This window comes from Anas platyrhynchos, chromosome 13 (assembly GCF_047663525.1).
Source record: "Anas platyrhynchos isolate ZD024472 breed Pekin duck chromosome 13, IASCAAS_PekinDuck_T2T, whole genome shotgun sequence".
In the NCBI taxonomy this organism is placed as follows: Eukaryota; Metazoa; Chordata; class Aves; order Anseriformes; family Anatidae; genus Anas; species Anas platyrhynchos.
The window spans coordinates 16,725,768-16,738,926 of record NC_092599.1 but is presented as its reverse complement, the minus strand read 5'-3'; the positions used below and the strand labels follow the sequence as shown (position 1 = coordinate 16,738,926).

Sequence of the window (13,159 nt, the reverse complement as noted above, 5' to 3'; positions counted from 1 at the left end):
TTAATTCAAATGTAAAACAACAACAACAACAAACATTTATCACATGAAAATCTTTTGCTGTAACATTTCATTTCAGAACAAATATCCTCAATTAAATTTCTGGTTAAGATAGAAAGTTAGATAGAAAGTTTCTTTGCATTCATCCCGGGTATATAAAAATGCAGTTATGAAATTCTCCAAATTTAAGTCACTATTCCAAGAATGTGGTGTAGGCGTGCATGGTCTTAACCTTAAGCATGCTTGCTCATTCAATTTAGACTTTTTTCTACAGAAAAGCACTGAGAAAAATGGAAGATGTTGGTTCAGTTGCAGTGCAGAATAAAAATATATACCAATAATTTGCACTGAAGTTTTGTTTAGTGGCCAGAAAACCTGAGAGTAAGGGTATCTGGAGATAGCTCTCACCTGATTTGACTGTAACAGAAAAGTGCTTAAGTTTAGACGGCACCAACAACAGGGCAAAGCAATTTATAGTAATAAAGAACACGGAGCACAATTAAGGGATTCCCCTGAGATGATGTTATTCAAGTGTCAGAACTATGAGAAAATGGAATGTAAAAGACAAACTCAATTTGAAAGATATATGTACTAAATTGGATTAATAATTTAGGAGACTGATCTCAGGGAACTGCATGGGTTTTGAATGACTTTACTGGAATGCTAATATGAACGTCACTGGAGAACTCAGAATAAAATTATGAGGGAAAGGAAGGCCTTTTTTTCACAATCATATATCCTAAGACCAAACTTAGAAGAGGCTACCATGCCAATGCAAACAGCACATTATGAATAAAACTGATAGGAAGGAATTAGAAATTTTATTAGCTTGATACTAGCAGTGAAGTGGCTGTCCACATAGTGACATTTTTTCGCTCAGATACAGTTAAAGAAGTTGGATTTAGAATTCTACCCTTGCATTCAAAAAAAAATAAAATCACTCACAGGAAACACTGCAACTACTGGGATAAAGTTATCTTAGCCTTATTAAACACAAATTGCCCACTTAGGGCCTGAACACACTACTGAAGAAAAAAGATTTATAATCTCAAGAAAATATAGTATGTTTGGAGTTAGAGCCATCTAGGCTTTCTTTGTATAAACAGGTCAGAAAGATAAAGCTGTTGTCATTTAAGTTAGGTTCTAGAAACAGGAGGAATGCTCCCATTTGTCATGTAGCAATCCCTGAAGATCTCCAGTACTTCCTAAGTATAGTTGGTTGCAGAGGAGGATTTGAACACTTCCTCAGCTACCGCTCCCAGAACAGATCACTGGAAGCACACAAAAACACAAAAGCCCATGAAAATAAACAAATGCTTAATTGCAAAACCAGCTATCATCAAGGCTCTTGACTTTAAATCAACATTTCCCCAAGTATAAACCTGAGAAAAAGTTTAAAACTTAATACAAATCAAAAAATATATATATTTCCAAATACATAACCAGATTAGAGCTTTCTTGCTTACACTTCTACTTAATCCTTATAAACAAAGTCCATGCTCTTTCTGTATGAAGCAGAGCAATCAGAATAGCAAATCATTAAAGAAAGTTTTTAGGGTGGCTTCTGCCTGAGTAATGAATGTTTGTACTGTTACATCATGCTCTGGTTGCACTTTAATACAGACAAAATGTACTACCAAAAATATTGCCCCCCCCCCCTTTTTTTTTCTTTAAAATGAGATGTTCTAACCAAGACAATTTTAGAAAAAGACTGTAATTCACAGAAACGCTACCAAAAATTTGCAAGACTGTATGAAAAGAGTTGACTTTCCCTGGAATACCTGACAGACGTTTCATCAGGGCTTCTAAAAAAATCAAATGGGAGCACAACCTGAATATGCAATTGCTGACTGATGCACTTCTTCATACATCTGGAACACTTAAAGAGTAATTGTCAACTCTTTATAACCTACAAGCCCTGCAGAGAGAGTGTAAGGTTACTAAGAATAGGTTACTGATTTTTATTAGACCCCTTCAAAGTAATTCATGGATTCTCTGAGGTGCGCAGACCACAGCTTGAAAGCCACTGATTAAGAAAATTTGCAACTGAGTAGGCTTAAGCAACCCAGCACAGCTAAGATACTGCAAAATCAGAAAATTAAATCAACACTCATTTTTGTTAGGCTATGCCAATGTGCCTTAGATCCAGTTCTTGAAACACCTCAGCCTCTTCCCGTGCAGTGACTCCATCACTCAATGGTCATATTCATAGGAACAAGAGAGCCGGGTTGAGAAAGATACTGGAGATTTATAGACCTCAGCCACAAAATCAGCTCATAAACTGAAGTGTTTATTACTTGTATTAAATCCCTCGTCTTCATTACTTCGTGCTATAAAGCTCTAAGTGGTGAAAATTCATGTTAGTAAAAGATTGAACTTTATATCATAATGACTTGCACCATTAAAAAGTTCTATCAACACCAGTAAGCAGTGTGCCCATGTAAAAGCAGATTTACAGTGCAAACCTAGGTGGTAAGGAAACATGTTTCTGGACGACATTTTTTCTCCAGTTTAGTTTCATCTCAAATTGCACTTCCAGTCTGTGCACTCCCCAAAAGTACTCTGCAATGTGAATCAAAGCATGTTATCTGGAGACAAACAGGAGATGTGATTTCTAAAGTATGCTGGGGATCCAAACTAAAACATTAAAGTAGACCAAGCCTTCATTCACTGCCTGTTCTTACCATGGCTCAGCTCAACCTGCTCTGTGCCTGAGAAAGATTTCCAAAAAGTCAGGTGCATCTATGTAGATTTGAAGTTGAGAGATTTTAAAATTATTTACCCAAGATGCCAATTTAGTGCCTTAGTGCACGTGCACATACTTGGTGTTGATTTTAAAATATTTTGTCTGAAAGGCCTGCTTTGTTTTTACCAGATTCTCCAGAAAAACAGAAGCAGCAAATGCTGTATCGGTGTTTAAAAGATTATACCTGGTTTGGTTTTGTTTTCCAATCATCTCTGGTAAACATTGTTTTCCATGCAGGCTTTGGTTTTTCACACAGTTTGAATTCATGCAGACTAGTGGACAAACAGCACCCTCCTTTGAAACTGTAGAAACAATCCTATCACCTGACCCAAAAATGCTTTCAATTAAAAAATGGGCACATAATAAATAGGTGTTTTGGGGAATTTGAAATGTATTTGAGATTCTAAAACTGCTGATTTAGATCTGATTTCTGAATTCACAATTGAGTAAGAGACCAATCAGTATTGCTGTAGCTCATACTGTTTTATTTTATAAGCTATTAGTGTTAACCTTTGGCAATGGAGATATTTTCTGAGCTTTTGGATTGTTATTGTTTTAGGAAAATTCTGTTTGTTTTGTTAATCACCAGATAAATTATTTTAAGAGAATTGTGGCTCCCTCTGTCAAGTTCAGTCTATTAACAGTATTCCTCTGTATTACTAATGTTTACATTTTATATTTCTACTGAAAAAGCTGAGTAAGTTCGCATGAACACATTGCTATTTATAATTGTCTTCAAGTAGTTAAAATATGGCTGAAAATATGGTATGATAAACTGGTTTTCATACCCACATAAGATAAAACAAGAAGGCAATGTGTTTAAATTCTTACAAGAGACATCTAGGTTATTCACCAGGAGTAACTGTCTCACTGCACGGATGCTTAAATAAATTATCTTGGAAAGACACAGAATTTCCATTACTGGAAACTTGGAGAAATAAGTATGATAAATTTCTGTCAAGAATGGCTTAAGTATTGTTGATAGTGCTTTTGAGTACAGGGACAGACTAAATGACCTCAAAGATCCCTTCAAATAGGTTTTCTCATATTCTGCCTCTTCTTGTTTGTCTTTGGATGCTTTCATCAGGCTGTGGCTTAACCAGGGAACAGAGACTGGAGCACTCCCTGATTTATAATACCCAGCACTCTTCTCTGCACAGCACTCCTTATATAGGGAGTTCTGGGGAGAATAAAGTAAATACAGCTTTGCTGCTCTGCAAAGGATGAAGACAGACCGACAACGCACGCCCTCCATTTCAGTTGCAGCCCTCCTAGCTTGCTGGCTGTGGGGGATGGTGCTCAGCCCCCTCCCCGCTGCATCCCTGTCCTCAGCACTTCTGCACGATCCCACAGGGACAGCCAAAACAGTGTGGCCCCCAGCACCCCCAAAGCCAGTTGGCACATGTTGGCAGGAACATCCCACTTTAGCCAGGCCTGTTCCTCTCCTGACACAAGGCAGCGGACACAGACACAGGATGCTGCCCTCCCCAGCTGGCACTAGTTGAGACTGGAGTCCCAGTGGGCTAATTTTGCCTCCTGAGGGGCCTCACAGCTAAAGCTGAGCATCAACTGGAGCCGGGCTCTTCCCTACAAACAAGCCACCAAACCATCCTCGCATGATGCTCTCTATTACCCCTTATTACCCAGGATTCTCAAATTCATATATTTTGGAGATCTGGAATCCTGAATCTGCCCTATCTTTTGAATACAGAAAACAGCCTAAAAGCACCAATTTTTCAGACATGAAATACTGTAATGACCTAATGACAACTTAAATGGGCATGACTTTTTCTTCAAAAAAGCCTTTTACAAGTAGTGGGAGACAGCAAGACAATTTGTGCACAAGAGCTTGGATACACGCATAATAGCTGGATGCATCAACCTTCTCTGTTTTCTGTTCCCGGATATTTATTGCTTGTGTTGAATTAATATAAAAAAAAAAAATCTAATAACAATAATAATAAAAAAACAGGCTGGGCTAATGTCATTAGAAGCCATATACTGCTTCACCTCTTCCTAGCTTTAGGAGGAAGAAGGTTAAATGGGGGGTGCTGGCAGAACAAGCTGTTTGTAAGGAGGGCAAATACCTCTGTGTCTTTCCTGTTTTGCAGGGTGCCAACTGCTTCATCACTTGTACTGTCAGATGGGTTGGACCTTTTTAAAAATCCTTCTGGAATCTCCTGGTTTCTTTTTTATAAAGAGCAATAAACGTATGTGAGTGTTTGCAACATTACTCAAAAGTTGTTTTGGTGCCTCTGACATTAATATATTCTTTGAATTTCATCTAATTTATATAAAAATGGTATTTCCTAATACCTGCGCTTCTACTGCCTCACCTTCTTTTCAGTTTTCTTCCTTGGACATCACAAATAAAACCTCCAGCACACTGACAGCTGGGGCAGTGTTACTTATTTTATTTATTCCTATTAGGATATATCAGCTTTTAAGGCTGCACTGCCCTTATACCCCCATAATTCGACCTGTTTTTCCATCGATTTGGTATTCTACAGTGTCTGAAGGAGATTATGTAACACTTACAGAAAAATATACACACATTAGGTTTTTATAGCAAAAACAAAGTCATTTGAATGCTGAGACAAACAGGGGCAGGGGAGGGGTTCAAATCTGTTCTAATTAAGTACTACAGAGAAATTAATTTACAACTAAAACACTCTGAAGAACTATACCTGGTTTGGTACAAGGTTACGTTGTACTACACAAATGGTTGACAATCCTTAAAAATTAAAACAAGTGCTTACAGCCTGCAAATAGCACAGATAAAGGATACTGAAACGGCTGCCAGATTTCCCCGCTGTGCCAATGGGTGATTAGTTGACACTGACAGTGAGGATTAGAAGACAGTTCAGCTGTTCCCTTGACCTTTTGAGATATACAAGAGATTTGAAGATGTTTGCTAATTGTTGTTGCATTCAGCAGCTGCAACAAAATTCTGGAAATATTTAAATACTATAAGTAATTATTTGGGGATGCTGGGTTTTTGTTTGTTTGTTTGCACTGACATAGTTTATGAAGTAGGGTCGCAAACCAAGATTCAAATTACTGCACAGTGCTAAAATGAATAAAATTTAGCTCATTTACTTTTAAAAGGCTTCAAATTTTCTACATCACATCTTGCTTTATGGAAAGAACTTAAAGAGATAATGCATTTTCAGTGCACTGCTTGATGAATTTTTTCTTTTTTTTAAATACAAAGTGCACACTGGTTGTGGAATCAGCTAACATCTTAAGTGGGCTTCATAGTTGGCGGGCTGGCAATGACTTAAAGTTGCTTATTGTTATATACTGCTATGATTTTAGGAAATGTGTAAAATAACGTTAACATTAGCCTTACAAACTGGATTTTTATGCTGTCTGCATTTATGCATTCTAATGTACTCTATGGTATCACATGTAAAATGTGTTGGTTTTTTTTGTGTTTTTTTTTTTTAAAGCAATTTAAAGTTGCCACAAAGAATATATAATTAACTTTATTCAGCTGATTCATTCACTTATCAATCAAATATACTAAATTCATACTTTTGAAATCCAGGAAGACAGATTTTTAGAGACTGGAAGATACATGAAACATCTTCCTCTGGAAATCTTTATGTCCTTGGATCTTTCATTGGCCCTGAGCATTTCTCAGTATGTAAGCCTGGCAAAGGACTTAAAATAGAAAGATATATAGATAGAAAGATAACGCATGCTTCATTATCTATGCAAGGCCTACTGAATTCGAAGGTTAAAGAAAACGTATGATGAATTCCTAAACACAGACTATATAGGTAAAGAAAAGTAAAAATTGATAAATGCTGCATTAAAACTTCAATTTATATTCAATTACACTCATTATGTCTCACTAGGAAGTAAATGAACTGAACACCTCCTTAAGAGGATGACTCAGGATTTTCATGTGGTTATTTATCTGAGGTTACTTTTAATTAAGTTTAATTAAATTTGGTTAAAGTTCCTCCAATAATCACTGCTATTACTTTAACCTTCTTGAAACAACTGCTTGTCTCATAGGATCATTTGAGCAAAGGGGAAACACAGATATTTCTTGTTTAAATGACACCTTGAGCTATACATAGATTTTCTACTGCTCGTTTCTAATACTAAGGCAATGCAAATGATCAACATTAATAAGAACAATAAAACCAACATGTTCACATTTGGCAGGAACTGGTTGTATTCTACAGCAGAATTTGACAATATTGAGTACCATTCCCAACAGCAGATGAGCTGGTAGTGCTCCTGCAGAGCTAATCCTGCTATTTAGTTTATATCCAATGTTTGCTTCCTGCCCAAATGACACCTGTGTGTTTCTTCTGAGCCAGTATGTGTCTGCATACATAAAAGCATATTTCAAGGTTTCCCCAATGGGCATTTTGGATTTATACAAGTTAAGAATAAGTTGATTTCATCAGAAAAAATGTAAAATTTATAGAATCCCCAGAGAAAAAACAAAAGAACCTACTGAGGCATTGCTTTGTAGAAAGGAAATAGGAAAAGTTTGTGATCTGAGCAATAATTCTAATGAAGAAAACCATTTCTGTGAGAGCAGGAAAAAAAAAAAAAAAAAAGAAAGAAAGAAAAAAAAGGAAAAGAAAAAAGAATTGGATGCTAAAGGACAGACAGATCCCAAATATCAGCTATCAGCTACCTGAAAACACTAAAAAATTGCAGCTCTGTCACAGCTGTTGGTAAAAAAAAAAAAAAAAAAAAAAAAAAAAAAAAAAAAAAAGGAAGGGAAGCAAATCACATATTAAAACCCCACAAAAAATAGAAGATTTTTTTTTGTCAAATCCACAGTCAAGTGTGTCATCATACACAGCAATACAGAAAGGGCCTTTTTCCTTGCTCTACCACATTGCCTGAATTACAGAGCCTGCCTGTTCATCTTCTAAGCCTCAGCGTTCATCCTCATGAGGAGGTTGGAAAGTGATGCACTGCCTTCCTTCCAAACAGAAAGGAAACACACATCTCTTGCATGCCAATAAATTGAAGAAATTAACCTCTAAGAGTTGTCCCCAGGGCAATACAGCTGTGAGCCATTATTTCTTGTGATAGGGCCAATTTATTTTTTTCTTTTCCTCCCTCTCCATTGTCCCATATTCTTAACATGCATCTGATATCTGCCAAATTTGGCATGGCAGGCTGGGATTTCTAGTTCCATCCCCCAGCACAGGGAAAATTTCTCTCTATGCAGAGAAATGCGCACAAGAGCAGAAGACAAACCCTGCACATATACCTGAAGATCGTATGAAATTGGTATAGGACCTTAGTTGATTGACAAATACAGATAATGGAGGGGTAGACATCACCCTTGGGTTAAAAATAAATAAATAAATAAATAAATAAATAAATGAAAGAAAAATAATTTATGGAAACAGTTCAGTGCTGGATGGGAAACTTCAGTTGATTATACATGCAACTACAGAATAATGAACAAAATTCTTAATAAAGACTTTAGAGTTGTATCAGAAATGTAGTATTTCTTATTTTATCCTGGATGCAGGGAATGTCTACTGTGTATCACCAGAACAAAATTCCCTTTAGAAGGCTAGGTGTCACAGCAGAAGCATTAATACCACCAACTGATGTAAGGAAAAACAAGAGCTGGAACCATGAAAAGATAAAGGATATAACAACAGCATTTTGAAATGTAGTAAAGGAATAAAGTCTTAATTATGTGATATTACTTGGTTTTGTTTGTTTGTTTTTTAAATATAAGAAATCTTATAACATTTACTGTAAGTGCTGAGGGATTGGGACATCTTTATAACATGACCCTGCAGTTGAGCCTTGCTGAAAGCCAACAGAGTGCCTACTGCAGCTGTTCTGCTCCAGCAGAATTTGCACTGAGAGGAGGGAACTTGCAAAGAGGACTGGATTGACCCAAATCAGCTGAAGTCTTAAAATAAACAAATAAATAAAGTGTACACTGGTATAGACTACAAATTGGATAGAAATTTGTGCCACCTGGTATTCAATTCAGCACTTTCACTCCTAAAAGAAGTTTCTTGCTAGCTGCATTATATTCTCATATATATTTATATACTTGTAAATATGAAATGTTTACTTTTTTATATCCTTCTGCAGATACCTGCACTAATCACCGTTCCAAATCTCTCCCACTGTGACATATTTCTACAGAATTGCTCAATGTGATGAAATGTCAAGAGAGATATTTTGACTCATGTCTTCACAGGCAGTAGCACAAGAGCAGATGAGAACAGCACAGCACAGTGTTTTGGATCTTAAGCAATAGATCTGCACAAGGTGGGGGTGAGTTGCTCAGGTTGTTTTTTTTCCCCTTTAAGACATATTTTCACAGATATTTAATCTGAATAACACCTTTGCTTCTACAGTAGAGGCATCTACAAGTAGATGCATTTACATCTCTTTGGCAAATACCCCACCAGCGGGCATGTTGGCACTTTCATTTCCATGTCTGACTGTGACTTGCTGTCCCATGCACATGTCCTTGTTCAAGGTCCACATATAAGGAGTATGTGATGTGCTAGGGGCATGCAGAACAGTTGTACTATGAGGACCATCACAACTGGGCAGCTCAGCATGGAAAGAAGATGAGCAACCACCCTCCCACTGCAGAACAGCTGTACCTTCTCACCTGTACAGGTGCCCTTTCTGATTTAAATCTCCTGTTGACCAAGCAATGCAATATGTTACAGGAATGATAGGGAAATGCCTGAATGGTGAACCAGCAGAAATATTATCTCCTGTAAGAAAACTAAGAGGTCAACAGGCATCCCAGCTGCGGCATATCAACACCACTGCAGGTTAATGCATCTGACTTGGGAGGTTCAGATTTCAGGGTACTGTGCCCTGCTTGTGCATTTGTTCCTGTTCATTAACTTGTTGCATGAATAACAGGAAGGCTAACCCAGCCAAACCTCTGCTGAGCAGTATTGTGCAACAAAAGCTTTGCTTTCAATACAGAGTTTTGCCTTGGGAATTTCAACCGAAACTACCTAAAATCAAAAAGATTACTCTTTTTTTCCTCCTCCACCTAAATTGCAAAGAACTGTACACTAGACAATAAATGTTATGCCTGTGGCTTCCCACTGACAGCTGGGACTTCAAAACATCTCACCTCGGGCTACTTTTTCCCTCAGTTGTAATTCACATAAGGAAACATAATTCAAGGAAGAAAACTTCAACAGCTTGTTGCAGTCATGTAAATAGTAAATGACTGTCAGGCGTTGATATCAGTGGGTTGTGCAACAGGGTAATAGGAGCCACATGTGAAATAAGGCCTGAGGGATGGTAACAAGGGAGAGGATTCAAGGCTCAGAAGTTGCTAGTGAAGGTGTTAACAGAAGGCTGAAAATTTTTAACCAGTTCACGCACAACACCAGTAGAGATGGGGGATGCACCATGGCTGGGCAGTACTGCTAATCCACAGGGCAGACTATATCAAGGTGGCTATGGGGAAGAGATCTACGGGGAGGGGATCAGAATAAAAAAAAAAAAAGAAAAGAAAAGGAAAAAAGAAGATTCCTTCAGCTCCGTTCCGTAACACTGCAATTTCTCACCATCTTGGGGGTTCTCACCCAGTCTGAGCTCCCTTTCCCCTTGTTTCCCCTGAGCTCCCTTATTTCATTTCCACAAGCAATTTGATGGTTTGAGACCACAGTTTGGGTAGCTGATCTCAAGCACCTATTCTTTCTATTTATATACTGGCTTTAAAAACAGCATTGATACTTCTTTAAAAAAATGTATGCAAAAATTATTTCACCACACAGTGATACAGAAAGATAAACATTCAAATATGGTCCTGGACTAACTAATCTACACTGCAAAGACAAACAAACAAACCACCATGTAGCCAGGCTCCCATATATTCATTAAATCCCCTTCACATATCACAGGCTCACTATTATGTTTGCTCGGAGTCTGTAATCTGTTAACCCAGGACACTGAAGGATTTTGTTCCAAGGCACAAAGTATTTTCAGCTTGCTTAAGTCACATCCCTGTGTAATCACCATTAGAGCAGTGACTACATCTGCACCAGCAATTTTCTCTCAAAATACATTTACTGAAACACAGCAGCAGTTTTGCACTTTTTTGAAAGAGTGGAAAAATGATTGTGTGGATCAGTAATGAGAGCAGTAATTGCCACAGGGCTGACAATAATTTATGCAGAAGTTCTCAATTGCTCCTAATGGCCTGTCAGATGGTAAAAGGGAATGCAAAGCAGATCATAAAAACAACTCTAGCGTAGCTTTGGAGAACAGAATTCTTGAAACTTTCACTCTTACTAAGAAAAGTGAAAAATACAGGAGCTGAAGTGGCTTCTGGAGAAGCAATAAAAACAAACTACACTATTATCTAGTAATTCGCATAGATAAGATTTTATGATAGCAGAAAATAAAATAAAATAAATAAAAAAAAAAAAAGATTGTTTTCCAAGATTCATTCATATCTTAAATGCAGGAGAACAAAATCTTCAGGTACTACCAACAGGAGATTACTACCACTACTAGTTCCAAGGTTGATTGAGGAAGGTAGCTACTGGTTCTTCAAAATCCCAGAAATATTCCTTATTTCCAAAGGTGTAAAGTAAATGCGACTCAGAAAGTAATAACCTACTTACTTTTCTAAAGACAATACCAAACTGCACTAGAGCCATTTGGAAATGCAGTTATACTAGTCAGAGGACTTCCGCTTTGGTAATGTATCAACATGTATAGTTTAAAATTGGAAAACAGTCAGTCCAACACACAGAAAAACATTTAATCTTATAGCTGCCTAACACAAGAAAGCACACAGAGATATGCATACATTACACTGTACTGGTAGCAATTACTGAAGCAATTCAGGCACTCTAATGTGTTTTTGTTTTTTGATCTGTGGATTTTATCCTGTATTCCTCCTCCAAATACAAAAAAAAAAAAAAAATGCATCTTGCACTTAAGCTACAGAAACTAATTCCATTACAGCTTCAAAACTTAAAGTCAGTTTCAAAACAAATTGTATCTCTTCTAAAAAATTAAGGAAGACTTCAACTTATCATATTAACTAATAAAATATCTTCCAGGAAAACAGTTCTAAAAATGTGGGGAGACCAGAGACCATTGAATGAAATACTGTGCTGTGGGAAAACACAAACACATTTTCCCAGGCTGTACTGTTGAGCTTTTCAGACTGTCCCAGAATTTCAGATGTGTCATACATTCCCATGGGAAAAGAAACATTTTAAATACGATATCAAAATTACAATAATAATAATAATAAAAGTAATAATAAAAATCATGGTCTGATGACACAACTCTCCTCTTCCTAAAACCTTGTGACAATCCTATTTTAAAAATATTTTCAAAAAAAAAAACGCACAAAGTAAATTTACAAATAAGAGGGCACATTTGTGCCTAAGGGGGAAAAAAAAAAAAAAGTTTGCAGAATTGAAATCTTAATTTTGTAAACCATTTTTCATGGTTTATAATGTCCCCAAGGTATCCTACTATGCCCAGGTATGTGCTAATGAAAATAAATGTTTTCTTCAGTTAAAAAATAAATTACTTCTTTCCCTTCTCATGCCTACATCAGAGACCTGCTGAAATTGATAACAACATATTCAATGCTCAGTGAGAAAGCAACAAAAGATTCCTGATTACATAGAAAAGATTAAAGAATCATAAATATGCTACAAGAGCTACGCATAGCTACGTGCTCGTTCTGCTCGTGAATGGAAAAGGAAAAAGGAAGGGTCTTCAAGGAAAGTAGCCAAAGGAAACTGAAGCAAATGTAAAAAGCATTTCAAGGTTATATTTAGAGGAAGACATTCTTCATACGTTTGCCAAGCTATTCACGTCATTTCACACAGCATGTTTTATCCAGCTTTATAAGTCTATGAGAGAACAGGAAAGAAAAAATCTGGATCGGTTGCCAGAAATGGAAATCTTGCATTTATGCAGAGGAACGAATATTTTAAGCATGTGAATTCAAGAGTACTTTCAAAGGGGGGGGGCTTAAAACCTTCTACAGATATTGCAGAAGGATCCTGCAGTTTATAGCTTAGAAGCAACATGACCTAGCTTCTATTACTCTCTGTCCAGCTAGGCTCACTGGCCTTTAGCTATGTCACTAAAAATACTAAAATGAGTGAACTTCAGTAAATTCAAGTCTTCATCTGGTATAATCCAGCTGAAGACCTGCCCATGTTTATGTACATAGGCTACATCAGTTACATAAGCAACCACATATTTCTCCTCTATAACATGCTAAACAATAATCTAAGATTAATAAACACCAACCACAAGCTCAAACGTGAAAACAAATACTCAAGTTCTATAAGAATATTATGGTTTTAACTCAGCACACGTCACAAAGGTCAACTGTTTGCATAAAGAAATGTCAAGCATGCAAATAATACATCACTACTACTATGT

At 36.9% G+C, this 13,159-nt stretch overlaps 1 protein-coding gene across 25 annotated transcripts in view; it reads right to left on the bottom strand.

Moving 5' to 3' along the window:
- Nucleotides 1–13,159, bottom strand: part of ATP2B2 (ATPase plasma membrane Ca2+ transporting 2) — a 420,614-nt gene that overhangs the window by 113,794 nt on the left and 293,661 nt on the right. The gene's annotated exons all lie outside the window — the stretch shown is intronic.